This window comes from Manihot esculenta, chromosome 15, assembly GCF_001659605.2.
Source record: "Manihot esculenta cultivar AM560-2 chromosome 15, M.esculenta_v8, whole genome shotgun sequence".
NCBI lineage: Eukaryota > Viridiplantae > Streptophyta > Magnoliopsida > Malpighiales > Euphorbiaceae > Manihot > Manihot esculenta.
Genome location: NC_035175.2, coordinates 4042122 through 4056748, shown reverse-complemented (window position 1 = coordinate 4056748; position 14627 = coordinate 4042122). Strand labels below are relative to the sequence as shown.

At 34.0% G+C, this 14627-nt stretch overlaps 1 pseudogene; it reads right to left on the bottom strand.

The window, feature by feature from the left end:
• Positions 1-2682: 2682 nt before the first annotated feature.
• LOC110600859 lies at positions 2683-10633 on the bottom strand (annotated as a pseudogene).
• Between the last annotated feature and the right edge of the window lie 3994 nt (positions 10634-14627).

Genomic DNA, 14627 nt, shown 5'->3' with positions numbered 1-14627 from the left:
ATAATCAATTGCTTTAGAAATGTCCATATATGCTGGGTAAAGTAGCAGCAAGAATAAGGAGAATGTACAGAACTGCATGCCACATGGTCATTTCAACAATTTAACTTTTTATGGCTTTTTGATTTGAAATAATTTTTTTGTAAAAATAAATTAAATTTTATGTAAATTTATAATTTTAACTAAAATGATATTGATTTTTTAAACTAGTAATTTCATATTAAATTAATATAAAATTGATATTTCAAAATATATAAATAAATTCTATTTATAAATGAGTATGATAAAGTTTATATTATTATTATTAAAAAAACTTATATATGCTATATTTTTTGTATTTTTAAATATTATTTTATTAATTTAATAAATTTGCATAAAATACTTACTTTAAAAAAATAATAATTTTATATAATATTGTAAATTAAAATATAAAAATCTCATGGGTCTTTTTTTAAATATATAATAATATTGTATCTATAAATTAATTTTAAATATTATAATTTTTAGTAATATATTATATTGCAATACGATTAGCTTTAAAAAATAGAAAACATATTAGATTTTCTTTAACGAAATAAAATTAGAATCGTACGAAATTAAAATTGAAGGTGCATTACGCTTACGCTGCTGCTGCAAAGTACTGAATTAATTAATAATTAAAACTGTAATAAAAAAATTTCAATCACATATAATAGATGAGAGGTATTAATTAAAGATCAAGAGGTTGATGTGAATTGTTGCTGTCATCCTCTTCTCTTTTTTGTTTCTTGTATTCATCAAAACTGGACAATCTATCATTATTAATGCACTGCACATACACATACTTGTAATTTCCTTTTTTTCCAATTCAATGAATCACAAGGTTTGATGAAAGTTGTTTTACTTTCTGTTGACGGTAAAAAAAAATATTTACACTAAAAGGAAGTGAAAATATATTTTATTCAGAATGTTAATTAAATTTAGGAATTTTTTGAAATTTTAATAAGAAAATGAAAAAAAAAAACAAGTCGGGGGAATATGCCGCCCAATAAGGCATCCGCTGGGACGAAAATGCTTACCGTGAAAGCCACGTCATAAGGCCCCACATAATAGGCAAGTAGGGCCCGCTCCCCACTGATTACAGTTTAGGAAAATGTGAAATCCTTAATCTTATCTTTTGCGACATAGCGAATCTTATTACCCTAATCCCATTGACACGCGCCTACCCTGGTTAAATCACTGACGTTTCGTTTCACACCGGACACCCGTTGTCAATTGTGTCTCCTTTTCTCTTTGTTTTTTTATTTTATTCCTACTTATTTTATTAATTTCATCGTTAACTATACAAAATAAAATTATTATGAAGAATTTAATTAAAATAAAATTAATATTATTAAAAAAAATGTTACAAAAATATCTTATGAAGTAAATAGATTAATGTAAAAGCAAGATTGTTTACATAGTCAATCAATTTGATGGGTTGAAGAAATTTCAACTTTAGGCTTTGTTTAATAATTAAAAAAAGAGAAAATTAACGTCACAGTTAAAATAAATGTTTAAGTTAAAAATTGCATGGTTTTTCACCTATAAAGTAAAAAAATTTGGTGTCAGATATCAATCAGTGTTATATATTAATAATAATCCTCGAATTCAACAAGAGCTATGCCTGTTGCCTATAAGCCTATGGCCACTGTACAAGACGGGGCCAAAAAGAAATAAATAAAAGTAACGGGTGAATGCGAATAAGCCAATGATGGGCGTTCCCTCCATTTTCACGGGTTGATTCTTGTATAATTTTTTCTTCTACTAAAATAAACAAGCTGCTCATTATCCTTTACTCTATACGCTCAGGAAGTGCGTGACGCCCACTCACTATACTTGGGTCCTAGCTTACTGACATTGCCGTGAAAATAAAGTAAGAGATAAGCGCATATGAAACAACATGTCGTTCTTGTTATGGCATTGGCAACTTCAACAGAATCCACACGTGAGGTCCTGCATGTGATTTGTTTGTCTTTCGCTAATCCCGATTCCTATTTTAGAAATGCTTAAAGGTTCTGTTCAATTCCATCATCACATCATATGATTCGCTAGTATTCTCAATCTCTATCTCTATCTCTATCCAAACTTCACTTCTGCTTTTCTTTAATCCTTTCTCATAAATTTCTTTTTTTTACTTGTTTAATTTTATTTTCATCGGATTTAACTTTTTAATTTTTAAATTATTAAATAACTTAATCTTTATAATTCCAACATTATAATTTTATATCCTTCTAATATAACATTATAACTTAACATTATAATTCCAACATTATAATTTATTTTTTCTCAATGCGTTGCCATCTTTTTTACTTTCTCTCACTCCCTGTTTTGTAATTGCTCCCCCTTTCGATTAAATTCGCCGCTCCCTTGTGGATGTCAGTGAGGTATTTGAGGAAATGTCAGGGAAAAAAAAGGTTTAAATCCGGATGTTATCACTTACAATTCTATTGTCAATTGTCTGCCATGAGAATGGGATTGAGAGAGAGAGAGAGAGAGAGAGAGTTGAGCAAGGGAAGGGTAAAAGCCAGTTTTCAGGTAATTTCCTTCCAAATTTTAAGAAGGCCCTTTTGTTAATAAAATTAAAATTTCAAAACTCATTTATTACTTAAACTTAAAATAAAAACTAAGCTATGAATTTCATTAAATAAAAAAGAACTCTATAAATATTTGAAATTTATTCAAACTTACATATAAAAAAAAATGTTTCACCAAAATTTTTGAATCCAAATGTTTCTATATAGACAAAAGCCTGCCAACATCTCTCAAAACAAGCATATTCCCTATGTCTTGGACATTCTATATGCCTTGTGGTTAGGTCCCATAAATGGGACCCATTCAAATTGCAACCTGCAACTAAGGAACCTCACAGTCCCCCTTATTACATAATAAGGGTAAGAAGAAATTAAATTAAATACACTCAATGGATTTTCATGTATCGTCTTTTTCACCCGTCCCCGTGAGAAACTGAGACTCAGAACACAAATGCAAATGGCAGCTCTCATTTCCATATCTTTACACATTTATCATGACTCGCAGACGCGACCATCCCTGTAAGTGGCGATTGTGCCAAAGCTGATATTACACATTCATGAGCAGGAATTGTCATACACTTGTTCTCGGCCATGTTCCAGAGTTCCAGTGACTTGACAAGAATGATTGTAGGTCAAGTGGAAAACGAGAGAGAAAAACCAAGGTTCGCAACATCAAACACAGCAAAATTCTCTCACTTTCCTTGGGATATTAAAGTATATTTTGGAACTTACAAGGGCTATTGCTACTGCATATATATTAAAATAAGAGGGAAAAATCACCTGATAGCCTCCAATAACCAAGAGAGTGGAGTAGCTTGGATGAAAAACACAGGAATGAAACTTGTTCCCACTGGAAATAAGTTCATGAATGCAGTCTCCTGATGCCAATGACCACACTCGGACAGATTCTTGGCTGACAGAGGCCAAGAAATCTCCATTTACATCCCAACAAATGGAGTGTACCTCAGTGGAGTGACCCTAATAACCAAAGAGGTCATGCAGTACACTGGTTAATTCGGGTGTGCAAATGGTCAACTAACTGAATAATTAAATAATTAAAACGCTCAAACATAGAAACAACTGAACCAATTAATTCAGCTTTGTGTCTTGCAGCTAACTGAAATGTAGGAAGGAAAAATAATCTCAATATCTTGAAGTAACTCCATGTTGGTTTGTGAAAATCAGAACTTTTTATACATAGTAGCAGACCTGAGGCAAATTTATGAGAAGGATTTCCAATCAGTTGTGCTAGACCTATAGCAACAAGTTTCACACTTAGTTTAAAAGAATCAAATCGTTTTAAGGTATTCCTCGAACTCAAGAAACAATTAAAAATCCAAGAAGAATGGACAATTGAGCATTTCTCGATAAGAAGCAGCCCAAATCATTAATTGGACTAGTAAAGGATTTGCAACTCAAGAATTACGCACATCAGCCCTCAGAATAAAAATATGAAGAGGGAGGAAAGAAAGAAGCACCTAGCAGAGAAAATCAAAGAGGTGCTTTTTCGGGAGCCACCTTTGCTAAGAAAAGTGATAAACTTGGTTGATTTGGAGGAAGAATAAGCAGCAACGGTAATGGGAATAGCTGCCGTAGCTGTTATTTTATTAAGTAACTTGAGTTTGCACTTGAGGAACATGAAATCAGTATCTGGGTTTGCTAGGTCAGGAAAAGAACCTATTAATCTAGTGATTCAAGTTCAAACCAAATGACTGAGAGAGAAAATGAAATTCTGTTTTCAGGAAAATTATGCGACAAAAACAAGGGGAGAGTATATGGAATCATCATCAACAGCTTGGAATCCTCTTTCTCAACTTTGGAATCTTTGGGACTTGAAATTAGGTCTTTTAGGAATAGAAATTTGAAATTGAAACAATTGCAGTGAAAAGAGAAGAAGCAAAGGAGCTGTGAGGGGAGAGCAAGTGAAATTGGCTGTGAGGACTGGGGAATGAGAACAATTGAGTGAGAAGAAAGAAAGACGAGGAGCAAGAGGTGGGCTGCAATCGCGAAAGAAATAAAATGACTCCCTATAGTTGAACTGAACTGAACTGACCTGACTGAGTTTCTCAAAAATATCAACCAAACTGACCAACCAAATAATCAAACTGATAAAAATAGTTTTTTTTTTTTGTGTGTTAAAACTGAACTCTGCTCAACCCTACTAGTTAATGCACTAAAAATACAAAAGGTGAGTTTAATATCTTCTTTCTGTTGAGTTCTGAATTTAAGACTGCTACCTGTAATGAGTGAGTCTGTCTGTCAGTCTCAACATCAAAGATGGACACAACATTCTCAGCTGCTGCAGCCAGCAGATGCCCAATTCTCGGTTGAAATCTAACTTGTGCGGTACCTCCCTGCTCCACCAAATAACTGAGCTTTAGAATGTGCAAGGATCAAATCCATTAGAGATTCAAGAATGTAAAACAATTAAGTTCAGAAAAGAAGCTGAAGGCTAGCCTTAGATATGCGGGTGCTAGAATACTGATTGATGTTCCAGAAGCGTATCTCATTGTTACTATCACAAGAGCAGAAAAGGTCATTTTTCTTAGGGTGGAAATCAAGAGACATCACGTGTGAGGTATGCCCAGTATATGTCTGTAAGGAATACCTTGGCTGCAAGAATAAGCTGCATTTAGTGCCAATGACATGTAGACCAAAATAGTAACTGACATGGTGTTAGCAACACAGATAAATTGATGCCAACTGCTATCAGATCTTTCAAATACAACAGAGCATCTGACGTACTTCCATAAGTTCACATATTAAAAAGCATGTGACAACAGAAGCTCTAAAATTTAAAGGAAAAATTATGTTAAAAGAAGTATATATGACACAATTGAATAAATGAATACATGTTCAAAAAACAGCACACTATGGTACCCAACAAGAGACAGAAAAGGGAATGCATTGTACACTCTAAAAACATATGAAAGTTTTAAGCAAGAAAAATGCTTCAATACAATAATTCTTACAATTGCAGCTTATATGGACAAAGGAATAAATGTGTTCCTTTAGGAAGCAGTGGAGACAGGAAATTTACTTCTATAGCATCCCAGAGCCGAATACATGTATCAAATGATGATGTTGCCAGCTGAGTTGTATTTGGTCTGAAACGAACATCAGTAATTATGTGACTGTGTTCTTCAGGAGTCCATTCCGTTTGCATAGTTTCCATGTTCCAAAGAACAACCTACTGACATGAAAACATATATATTCACATTGTCACTTATCCAACCACATGTAACAACTTTTTTTTTTACAAGTCACGAATTGATCTCTATCAACTTACAAAGTACTATGCCTGTATATTGAAAAGGCTACAAGTTAATAGGAGCAGTTTAAGCACCTTAGACCTCTTTAAGCTGATAAAGAAAATGATAATGACATGAATCCTATAACACATATTTCATACTTGAATGAATTTCGGGGCAATTTACAAGTACAGGTATTCAAGCAACTTGAATAATCTTTTAAGACAGCTGATTGTGAATGAAGCAATAGCAAAGCAGTCAAGATAAGAGGATATCTGTGATGGCATAAAAAAGACAGTTTAAGTTTATTACTGGGAGGTTGTTAACAGATTTTTGCACCTCTCCATATTAGTATGCATGCCTTGTTCAATCTGCATCTTAGTTTCCAAATTTATGCAAGCAACTTCACTAGCAAATTTCCAGTGATCAATGTTATTGTTCTACATAAAGTCAATTCTTCGTCCTCGCATGATACCTTCTTGTCATGCCCAGCACTGGCCAAAGACTTCCCATCTGTAGAGAAATGACAACATACAACTTTGCCATTGCTTTTACGAATGGAACCAACTTCACTGAATGAGAAACCTAAATGAAGATCAAATGGACATTGTTGTGGTCAATTCGAACAGGCATTTTTGCAGGAAGATAGAAATGCTGCTTACCTTTGGAAGCTTCTGCAGTTTGTTCAGAAGGATTCCCTTTTAATGTGCTAAATAAATCCCTTCTATCTCCATCATCATGTGAGAGAAAAGATTCAACATTATCATCTAAGGACCCAACATCTCCGAAATGTTCAACGACTTCCTGCAATGAGATACAAAATAAGAATCTGACAAAAAGTGACTTATGAAGGGAGCAGTTTTGAGTGGTAATTCTAAGGGAATGTTTTAATGCAAGTACAATGGTATATATTCACACTGAGAAGAGATGCATTAACATACCACTCTGGGCTGAATTCAAGGACTAAGATTATCTATCATTTTTCACTAGATGGGCCAACCATAATGTGGACCTCATAAATATCCAGATAACATTGTCATAATAGCTTTGCAAGAGAAATTTAAAGAATTTCATACACAATTGTGTAGAGATAGTAGTTGATACACTTGATAACATTTTTTTTAACTACCTCCTCAAAAGGAAGTAGGTATCTGCAGCAGAAAACTATTTTGCGAATCCTCAAGCTTTACATTATGAGGTCATAAGCAAACATGGAGTTGTCATGGGTTCTAGCAGTTTAGATTGCAAATATAAACTTCAAATCTCCAGGTTAATGAGCTGATAAACTTTTTTTTATCAGTACATACCAGTTGGTTTGTGGATGATGCAAGAGCTCATGTTCCATCAACACCATACATCATCATGCCTTTTGACATGCTGCTGACATGATGTAAGTTGCCTGCATCACCAGGAGTATGAGTTGATGGCGTTGATGGTTGAGAATTAGGAGAAAGGCCTACAGTGTTTCCTGTGCCAGCACTATTAGCAGGTCCAGAAGATGAAGAACCTTTCCTTTTTCGATTATTCTGTTACACCATAAACAGACATGCAGAAGTTGTTAATCTTACAATTTATTAAAGAATCGAAAGCAGACTTATCTCACTAGTATTTAAAGTAGAATTTTGTAGAAATGCAAGACAAAGGAACAAGCAAGTGCGCTTAAAGTATCTTGGAACTTCTCTAAGAAAAAAGTTAATCATTATGTCAATTTGTGATACATACAACCTGTGCTTGCTGTGATTGTAGAGGATCTTGCTATTGAGAGGATGACTGTTGCATTGGCGGCATGTTCATCTGCTTAAGAAAAATTAGCACAATGATCATTGTCCAACCTTAACCCCAACAAAACAGTTTTCATGGAAGTTATGATATTATGTTCATGGCAACAAAGAAGACAATCTTACCTTAGATGAAGTTGATTGCACTGGAGAACCAATATATCCGTCATTTGCATTTGGTTGGACATCTTTGGCTTGCAAATTGCCTCTAGGAAATCCCCTAAACTTTCTTGGATCCATATCTCCATAGATTGGTGAATTAGCAAGATTGCCCTGATATTGAACCTGTGCCAAGAGTTGTTGCTGTTGTTGTGGCAAAAGCTGAAATTGACTTGCACTGTGCAAAAGAGGCCTTTGAACTTGTGCACCCAAGCTTGGTCTAATTTGTTCAATCTCCTGCATAATACAATAACACCCTTTATCGTGGAAAAAAAAAAAAAAAGAATCACCAGAGAGAAATGAGCTTTATCATAAAACTTACTGTTAAGGGCCATCCCTTTAATGGAAGACTGCCGACTCCAGGGTTCAATTCTGAACATTAAGAAAAGAAATTAAATTAGAAAATTATTCAATGAAAAAAACACCAAGAATTACCAAAAAAAATCATCAAACGTGTTAATTGTTTTGGGAGCAAGGCTACTCAGTAGTCAAGATACAGCAATATAAGCAATTAGTTTCAACGATTGTAGCATTGAACACCAGCACCTGAGCAGGAGCAATCCCAAACCAGATAACATGTTCTAATCTGTTTATCCATACATATTGAAGGAACACCTAATAGTTTGCTGCCAGTAACTCATCTATTTGGATGAAAGAACGTTTGGCATAACTATATCTTTTCTTACATCTCTAATGCCGTCCCTTCTTCTGTTACACAAGTCACCTAAAGAGTGGCAACATGGAATATTTACCTTTAATATTTAACTTTAAGTGTGTTTTTACATACTAATTCAGGAAATTAATTAACAAGGAATAGTTTCCAAGCATTACCCAGAAATTGACAATAGTTTCAAACACTAGTTATCACATTTAGGGTAGTAAGCTATCCTGTAAAATTACAGCCATCTTTTATAATATATGGGCTTGACCCCAACCAAGGGGAAAGACAAGGTCATGAATCATGAGGTCATTGCTTGACTAATGATCAAATTGCAAGGGCAACTAGAAGTATAAATTATCTGCCAAAATAAAAGTGCCTTAAAACTTTACAGTAGAAGATAGGAACATAAATGGAAGTCATTTAGTTAGGAGATTCTTTGTAAAACATTTGTACACATCCTTGTCTTAGATTCCTATTCTCCAATTGAAGACCATGTATTTTACCTGTATTTACTATTCCAGGCTTTGACTGCATGATTCCCTGCCCATAAATTGAAGAAGGATCCATAGGCAGAGATCTTTGAGCAGCACCCAAATTCACTTCACTTTTGATATCCTACAAATTCAAACCAATCACCAATGGAATGGAGAAGAAAAAATAAAGTGGAAGTGAAAAGTGGCAGCAGATGTAGGAATATCTTGTCCAAGTGGTTACACTGGTTTGTTGAGTTCGTGACTGTATTCGCTGCAATGCTGCTGTAATGCTCCCAGAATTTCCTTGGACCAACTGGCTGAGGCAGCACAAAATGGTCAACATGCATAGAAGTAGGGGAAAGGATGGTCTAATAAAAAGATATAACTAAATTTACCCAGGATGATTTGTTGCTTGTTTTAATAGAGGCATTCTAGCATCAAGGAGTGGCTGGGATGTTTCTGAATCCATTGCGTTGGAGTGTTTCATACGTTCCTCATACATTTTTGCCGCCATTGCACTAGCATTGGATTGACCAAGCATTCCTTCAGAACCAATAGAATTTACTGGGCTGCCAAGAGGTGGATTATCAGAACCTCCCCGTTGCAATTGTGCTTGACGCATCAGTTGCAACTGCTGCATTTGCAGCTGTTGCTGTTGCTGCTCCTTTGCTTTAACTTGCTGTGCCTATGCAGCAAGACCAGAACACAGCTAAATATATCTTTTTGAATAAAAACATAAAAAGTTTAAACTGCACATTCCAATCTCAAAAGCCACCTCTATATATGCTGCAGCAGCCTCTGAATGTTTCTCATTTGCCCTTGCAATAAAAATGTCCCAGAAGACAGACCACCATTCAAAAAGGAATCCTCCAGGAGCATCAATAGCTGCAAATTCGAGCTAGTAATTATATAAATTTTCATCTACAGGCTATCCCCCAGTGTTTTTCAGTTCCTTTATGCACTAGCATGCCAAAAATTAAATATTTTCCTCATTTGCAACAAAAGAAAAGTGATTGTTTCCAATTTTTCACTCATTAATTTTATAAGTAGTCCCGTCGTTCTCTCTTATCACTGCATACCATAAACTGCTTTCCTATAAATACTGTTGCTCCAAGTATGCAGTAAAAGTAACAAGTTCCAAGAGCATAATTTACCTACTGGATCTGGGGCTACTTTCCCTTCGGTCATAAATGACTTTGCAGTGGCATGGAACTTCTTCTTCACCAAATAATCATATATGTATACATCAAGCCTAACCATACATGAAAAACACAGCAAATTTCAACCTTTACTCATTACGAATGAATAAATTAGAACAACTGCAAAACAAAATTGAATATCTGAAAAAGAAGCACAAGTACGGACATTTTATCTGCTTCCCAATCACTCTGCGTCATGGTTTCAGCTCGAAATGCAAGCCAAAGCTGCTCGAAAACGCAAAAATAAAAGAAAAGTTCTCAATCAACAGTTTTATCCTGTCAAACTCCAATTCAACGTCAAAATCTACTACCTCAATTCAATTATGCTGTTATGGCCAGCTACATTGACTATGTAATGCAGTTAAATATTATAAGAATTCGAACCTTTTAGCTTTGATAATTCAGTTGGATCAAAAAGCCTGCATTACCAATCTTGGACTCCGTACAATAGCGATCTCCATTGATCAAAGCATTTACTCTGCATTTACCAGCCAAAAAATCCAAAATATTAATCCAAATTAACACGACAATCTTTTGTTACGATCCGTAAAAAAACTAGTTGTTATTACCCACGATTGGAGATTCGCGATTAGTGAGCTAGAAGGATTGAAGGAAGTTTTTTCCACAGATGAGCTAGTGAGAGAGAGTAGATCTGGACCCGAAGCTGAGGTTCGGAGTCCGAAGCTGAAGTTTTTATTTGGTTTAGGCCACGTGTAAGTTTGGGAAGTGAGGGTGGCTTGGTAATAGCCGACGCATTATGCACGAGAGAAATCGTCGGACATGCATGAGTTGGTGTGGTGACTTGGTTGAAAGTGTAAAAATGAATGCCACGTCAGATGGGCTTACGAAGGTCTACAAATAAGCGAGCCGAACTGTGTGACTTGGCCTTGCAGCTAAGCCTTCCCCCCCCCCCAAAAAAAAGTGTTACTATAAATAATGATATATAAATAAATATTTATTAGTAAATGCTAATTGGTTTTTTACTTCGAATAAATTTACAATTTAATTAATTAATGATTTGGTGGATAATTTAAATTATTTTTTTTCTGTCAGCAAGAAGAATGCACCTTAATTATCTTAATTTAATGAGACTTAAAGTATATAATTATCATAATATTTTGAAATGTATTTTCTTAAATAATATTTATGTGATAGTTCAGTCTAAGTTGAATTAAAATAAAAAATGATTAGTTGGATTTAATTTGATTTTAAAATTTAATGACAGATAGGACAGAATTAATAGGTCTCCTTTACTAATTTCAGTTGATTTTAATTTTATTCATGGTCAATTTAGCTCATGATTCAACAAAATTAACTATTGCTAGAAAAAAATAGAGAAGATAAAATTGTGATTTTGTTTAAGAATTGAACCGGATTCAATTAATTAGTTATGATCTAATTTAAAATCACTTTTAATAAATCTAACTTTTAATTTTCAATTGTATCAATTTAGTTTTGATGTACTATTATAACAAATGAGAATTAAAATATTAGTTTTATAAATGTTTTTAAGTGGCTCATCGTCGCTTGTTGCTGGAAAATATTACTCGTGTGCTAGAAGAAGATGGGAAGTTAATATAAACTTTATACATAAGCCATTATATTTAATTAAATTTATTAAAAATATTATGAAAGTTACACATTTATAACAGCCGGTTATATGTATGTAATTTTTTTTTTCCATTTATCAAATTTTTGTGTAAATTAAGGATGGGGCCCAATTAAGACAAATTGAATTAATGGTGATGGTTTGTTGGTGGGCCCAATTGTGAGCCCAGTTCAATTAATGGGTCACTAGAACTGTGTGCACGGTATATATGAAGACATTTATCTCATCTGCGTGACAGTTGTTTTCCCACCGAGTCGCTAGATGCAAACTTTTTTATTATTATTATTTATTTAATTATTTGAAAGTTAATTGAATTTTTATACTCTAAACTTTATTTATTTATAAAAATTAATTTATCATGCTGAGTAAATCACACAAATTGTCTTTTTTAAAATTTTTATTTTGTGTTACACAACTTTCAAAATTAATTTATTCTAATATTTGAGAGTCTTCTCTTATAATCTGTGCGGAGATTATAGATATTATATCATATTCTATGATTATTTTAATAAATACTGTTATTATATTTTCTTAAATAGAATTCTATAGTTTTTCTTTGTTTATTTAATTTCAAAAATGAATGAAAAAATATTTTAGGATTCCAATTATAGTTTTCAATTAGATTGGAGTGGTGAGTTTTAGTCTTTGGTCAAATATCTTAACGATAATGATATTATTCAATGAGTGTCTTATCTCTGTACGCCTGAATAAAATGGCTATACAGAAAGAAAATACACGTACATTATAGAGTTAGGAATGGCTTTGTTATATTATGCGTCTATTCCTTATTCATACGAGACTTATGATTATGACATTGCCACTCATACTATAAATCGCCTTCCGTCAACACATAATTTTATTCACACTCCTTTTGAGCTTTTATGTCATGTGAAACCTAAGTACAATAACTTATGTGTTTTTGAGTCTTTGTGTTATCCATGGGTAAAACTTTATGTTCCTCATAAATTAGATCATAAATAATCTAAATGTGCTTTTCTTGGATATAGAAAAATTCATAAAGGTTATGTTTGTTTTGAGCTTTCCTTTGATCGATAATTCATCTCACGCCACGTTTTATTTTATGAACATGTGTTTCCCTTTTAGAAGCTTGATGATAATGGTACCAGGGCAATTGCACAACAACATATATCCATACCGTCACCACTATTCCAACGTTTTCAGCAACACAGTACTGGAATTATTAGTTCAAACCCAAAACACAACCATTCCTTTATTCCTTCTACACAAAAAGACATTAAACAAATACCAAGTTCTTCATTGTCCATGAGCCCAACAACGCAAAGCCCAGACCCATCAATATCCCCTCCTTTCATCAACACCAATCCGCGCCGTATTATTAACACAACACCAGCTCAATCGAATCGCCTCACCCGATGCCAATCAATTCGAACCACTCGACCAAAATCAAACCAGCTCACTTACTCCTATGCACACCGTTTCAGATAAGGTTGCGCGAGATTGTCCTTCTTCAACACATAATGCTATTGTCGACCAACAAATAACTAGTGAGACTTCTAACCAAGCTTTGGTTGATTGTCCTCCACTCAAAACTCATTTGATGGTTGCAAGATAACAAACAAGAAGTTTGAAGCCAAAAATCCCACGGTCTCCACAAGCACATATTGCATGTTTCTCTTCTTTGGTCCCTACATGTTATACTCAAACAATTAAAAGTTCCCATTGGAGAGAAGTTATGATTACTGAATTAAATGCATTAATACAAACAGGCACTTGGAAACTGGTTCCATGACATCAAGCTCAAAATATTATTGGGTACAAGTGGGTATTCCGAATTAAATAGAAATCAAATGGGAGTGTTGACCGTTATAAAGGAGACTTGTGGCCAAAGGTTTTTATCAGTGTCCAAGAATAGATTATTTTAAAACTTTATCTCTGGCAATTAAACCTACAATAATACGAATAGTCTTGTCTCTGGCTATTTCTCATGGTTGGTTTATCAAGTAGTTTGACATTTCTAATGTATTCTTACATGGTGACTTGGATGATGTTGTCTTTATGGAGCAGCCGCCTAGTTTTCAAGATCCGACAAAACCTGACTTCGTCTGTCGATTGCGTCGATCTTTTTATGGGTTTCATCAAGCTCCACGACAGTGGTATAAACGTCTAGTATCGGCTTTGTTGCAACACGATTTTCGGTCGTCTCCTGCTAATTCATCATTATTTATTTATGATAGAAAGAGTGTTATCATCTTTGTTTTGGTCTACGTTGATGATATCATTATGACTGAAATTAATTTAACGGTTGTGCAGCAGATTATTAAATCCTTACAATCGATTTTTCTGTTAAAGGATTTAGGCCGACTTATTATTTTTTAGGTATAGAGGTACATTGGATAGATACAGGTCTATTGCTTACATAACATAAATACATCATAGATTTACTTTCGAAGGCGCAAATGGTTGATTGTAAGGGTATTTCTACCCCTGTGAGTTTCAAGGACAAAATTATTGCTACGCAAGGTACTATATTTTTTGGTCCTACTTTGTACAAAAGCGTTGTTGGTGGATTGCAGCATTTAAGTCTTACTCGTCTTGAAGTATGCTATTCCATTCACAAAGTATCACAATTTATGCATGCGCCAATAAATGAGAATTTGGACTTTTGTCAAATGCATATTGTGATACTTGAAAGCAACAACCAACTATGGTATTTTATTCTCCAAATCATCGGATACAAACCTGAATGTCTACACGAATGCTGATCGAGCAAGTGATTTAGACGATTGAAAATCTACAACTGGTTTTGCCATCTTTATGGGCAAAAATCTATTCTCTTGGAATTCCAAGAAGCAACAAACCATTGCCAAGTCTTCTACCGAGGTTGAGTTCAGGGCAATTGGTTTAGCAATTACAGAGCTTACTTGGATATAATATCTTTTAGGAAATATTGCTTCTAAATAAATTCT